Genomic DNA, 4,952 nt, shown 5'->3' on the forward strand with positions numbered 1-4,952 from the left:
GTCCAACCCATGCTAGCATGGAAAACGGACGTTAAACGATGATGATGATAAATCCTTAAAAATGTTTTAGCCCGAAGGCCACGGCCATGCTGGGGCACCATTATATATATATATATTATATATATATATATATATATATATATATATGGAGATGACTAAAGACCAAGATATCTGGCACATTGCTGTACTCAAGATGGTCCATCTGCCATAGCAGAGTTGACAGTGGTGCTGATGCCACATAAAAAGCATCCAGTACACTTTGTGGAATGGTTGGCATTAGGAAGGGCATCCAGCTGTTGACACCATACCAAAACAGACAATAGAGCCTGGTGCAGACCTTGGCCTTGTCAGCTCCTATCGAGTGTCCAACCCATGCCAGCATGGAAAATAGACGCTAAATTATGATAATGATGACGATGATGTGTGTGTCTTTGTGTGTGTGTGTGTGTGCCATGACATCGAGTGATAGATATAAAAAATGGGTGTCACTGTCATTACAAGAAGTGTCGTTGATTTCTCGATATTCTGAAGGAACATATCTGGCCATGGGAAAAAATATTCCTTGGATCTTTTTGGTTTGAACAGCAGATTTTTCTAGCGGTGTCATTTGAAATTGTCACCCATAATTATGACCCTAGTATCGATCTATTGTATTTTAATCTGTTTTAGAGTTAGGGTTAGTTAGGGGTGGGGGGAAGGGTATGTTTTTTTTCTTCAGAAATGTAAATATACCCAATCTGTTTCTTAAACGAGGGATATTTTCATACAGCACAGAATATATTTTTTACCTCAATGGATGTCATTGATTGGTTGAAATCGCAGAAATTGAAGAAAAAAAACAACAAATATCTTACAAACTATAGAATTTTCTCAATAAAGCCAAGAGAAAAAGATGTTTTATAAACATATTCTACCAGTATACGAAGTTTAAAATTTTTTAGTTACCTAGAAATTATGTTAAAAACTGCCGTTCAAACCGAAAAGATCCTATTACTTTACTTGGGAGCTCGGAAACTGACGAGGATTGGCAACAGGAATGGCACCATCCAGCCATAGAAAATCTGCCTCGAAAGAACTCCGTCCGACCCATGCGAGCAAGGAAAAGTGGACGTTAAATAATGCTGATGACGACGACAATGGTTTTCATATTATTCCGAATATATAAAACCCCTTAAACATTTGAAGGACAAAGAAAAAAAAAACTGTTTCGTCTGAATGAAATAACGGTCGTCACATGTTTGTAAGTGCTTGTGTGTGTGTGCGTGCGTATGTGTGCATCTACACAAACACACGCACATTAAAATTCCGAGCCGTTTTGTATACACATGCGTTCATTAAATGCCAGAAAGAGCAGCAAGCACTAATAACCTAACAACAGCCAATGCTGGTGTCACAACGACAATGATGTTCCGAACAAAACAAGGAATCTTTACTTGTTGATTCGTCGTAGATGGTTACACTGGAAGCGGAGTCTTTTATACTCCGCTTCTAACTCCCTTACTGCTCCTCTCTGCCTCTCTCGCCATCTGTATACACGCACATATACACGCACCGACCTACCTGCCTACCTATATGTATATATATATATATATACATACACACGTATATATGTGTGTGTATGCATGTATATATATATATATTACATACATACATACAGTTATGTTTAAAATTCTAAAATATTGACGCTCCTTCGTGCAATTATAGTTGGACACATAGATGCGTTGACGAAGGGATGAGAGGAAATCTAGTTTAGACCAGAGTGCGTGTGTGTATATATATATATATATATATAATATATATATATTATATATATATTATATATATATATGTGTGTGTGTGTGTATATATATATATAAATCAACCGTTTTCATGTCTAACATACCGATGCTAGTTCGGTGCTCTACCAGTGTCTTTGACACATCTTCGCAGTCCGAAATAACACTCGCAAATATTTAGCAGCCACGAACATTTTTCGTGATAACAGCAACAACAACAACAACAACAATAATAATAAATAGTAATAATAATAATAATAGTAGTAGTAGTAATAGTAGTTGTAATAATAATACAGTTAAAAATAAAACGTGACAGTAAAAACAGCTTACGAAGCTTCGAAGAAGAGAAAAAAAAAAGCTAACACTCCAGCATTATTAATAACAAACATTAAAAAACCAAACCAAAAACGGAACGGTTTCTATTGAAATTGCCAGGATATACATAAAAAAAAACAAACAAACAAAAGAAAGGACAGAGGAATTCTTTAACACAACAGCATTTTTGTTCCAGCGGCCACCTTTCCCATCTATAAATTCTTGCAACCAACAGCTATCTTATACACGATACACTCATATATATAATATATACATATAATATATATATATATTATATATATAATAATATATATATAATATTATATATATATAGTATAATATATATATGATATAATATATATATATATATATAATATATAATATATATATATATATATGATATATAATATATATATATAATATATAATATATATATATATATATAATATATAATAATATATATATATAATATATATATAATATATATATATATAATATAATACTATATATATGATATATAATATTATATAATATAATACTATATATATATGATGAAGGATATCATAATTTCTCTTAAACGAATTGAGGAAAGCCTTTCGTCATTATATTTTTGAAATATATGATGTTATTTCCTTTGCTTCTTTCTCAAAGACATCTTTTACCATAATATCTTTCGTTTATTTTTGCTTCCATCATTACGTCCACTGCCTTCGCAGAATCTTTCTAGACTCATTTTTTTTTCTTCGTCGGTTCTGTGTCAAGGTTTACAGCGAGATTTTTTTTTCTCCAAAACCTACATTCTTGCAGGAATCTTGTGTATATTTGGACATATATGAAATGGTTCTAGGTACGGGTGCCCCGTCTTCCTTCCAAAGCCTCACCCTGCGTCCACCCCAGCTAATTCAGCGCCACTGATTCTATTTTCTATGACAAATTTTAAATCTACAAATATTCAATATTTTTTCTATTTGCATTGGATCCAAAAAATAAGAATTAAAAAATTGGTTAAAAGTGAAAAAATAAAGAAATGATAATATGTAATATTTTAGAATAATATTTAATTATATAATTACAGTTATAATAAATGTAATTATTTTTTCGTTGTTGAGAAATCAAGTTTAATTTAATTCGGTATAGATTTTATAATATATATGTATTAAAAAAAATTAATTGAAATGTCCTGCTAGTTAAAATTCACAGCAGAAATCTTCGCTAAAGAATCGGTCATTATGGAAAGTTCGAGATGGCATAATTCTACCTCTTAGATTTTTCTGTCCATTCTTATTCCTGATAGTAATTGGGCGGGTAAATTTATATAATTCTGTGCTAGAATCTAGACAAATAGAAATATATATAAATATATATATATAGATATATAGATAGATATATGTACAAAGATATATTTATAAATATATAATTACTGGTTGTAGCAGAAATTTTAGAGAAAATTAGATTGCCAATCTAGGCCTTTCAGTCAGTATTTGAGATAGACCTTGAATAAAAGTCTGTAGTCTCTGTGTAGTAGTATATATTCCATCATCTTCCTCTTAATTTCGCCTTTTAGCAGAAACAGGGCGAAAATAATTAAAGACTTTCTTTTATTGTAAGAAATCAATTCTCTTAGCGTATGGAAGAAGGAATTAAGGGTTAAACGAAGCACATGTGCACTCACACATATTAATGTTCACCAACGTAATCTTCCATACTTCCAGCTAGTTCCAATATTTGGGGGGAGAGAGAAAGAAACAGAGAGGGGAAAGAGAGACAGAAGCTTTCTTATGTTCTACCATTCCGTCGATTTGGTGGAGTCGAACTGTCAATGCATACACACATTGATATTGTATACGTAATTTCTAGGAGAAAGGTCTCCATTCGGGTGTGTAAAGGTGGCCCTGTCGACTGGGAAAAAAATCGGGGCTAGAGGGGGGACCTTTAGAGATATAAAAAAAATATGACAGAAAGGTCATTATGCTGATATCTCAAATCGGAGAACGATTGTTATCCCCTTTCGTCGACAATCGTATATGTCCCTGTTTGTGTCATGGATCCAAACAGCTTCCATCTGAGCTGGCTCTAAATCTAATCAAAGAAGCAAGCATCTATTTTCTGTATTATCGACATTATTATATATTCTGGAGAAATTTCTTGAAAATCTCCCTCGCGAAACGGAATTGTTTGTAACCTCGGGATATTCGTCTTTATATTTTATAATAATTGTTTATCTGTCGGATGCATCATTATTTCAAAACGAAGCTTGGAGGAAAATCTAAATTTATGAGAACTGAATTCAAATTATTTAAAAAGAAAAGAAATATTGAACGAAAGAGAAAAAAACTAAAAGAAAAAACAAACGGAGAACCACCTAAAAACAGTCTACCAAAATATTTCAAAAGCTAACCTTTCCTTAAATTTGTGAAACCTACAGATATATTTAATACCATTATTACTTAATTATTGCTATTATTACTTATTATTGCTATTGTTATTATTATTATTACTTCAATTTGTTGTTGGATGTGATGTAAATGGTTTTATTTTACAAGATATTTCTCTCTGATTTACCCCCCGCCCAAAAATTGAAGCTAATTAAAACATTGGTCTAAAAAGCTAACTAACCTCTTGTTAACTATTAAGATCATTCGTGAAAAAAATATTTTTTCGTCCCGTTGGCTGTGAAGAGAGAAATAAGGAAGTAATCAGTGTCTACAGACTTACTGCTACACACACACGCGCATACACAAAGATATATATACATATATATATAAAGATTATATATATATATAAAGATTTTATATATATATATATACGTGTGTGTGTGTTACGTTGGAGGTTATCGCTGAGCTGTGGTTTTATTAAAAACAA

General features: G+C 31.8%; 1 protein-coding gene across 4 annotated transcripts in view; it reads left to right on the forward strand.

The window, feature by feature from the left end:
* Positions 1-3,497: 3,497 nt before the first annotated feature.
* The window catches only part of LOC115224309 (calcium-independent protein kinase C), a 236,711-nt gene continuing 235,256 nt past the window's right edge, over positions 3,498-4,952 (forward strand). For 2 of the 4 annotated variants that reach the window (XM_036513225.1, XM_036513226.1), the window contains exon 1: positions 3,498-4,952. This exon is cut by the window's right edge and continues 976 nt beyond it. The gene's annotated coding sequence lies outside the window, so the exon portion shown is untranslated. The other 2 variants (XM_029795154.2, XM_029795155.2) reach the window with 2 other exon arrangements.

This window comes from Octopus sinensis, linkage group LG25 (genome assembly GCF_006345805.1).
Source record: "Octopus sinensis linkage group LG25, ASM634580v1, whole genome shotgun sequence".
Lineage (NCBI taxonomy): Eukaryota > Metazoa > Mollusca > Cephalopoda > Octopoda > Octopodidae > Octopus > Octopus sinensis.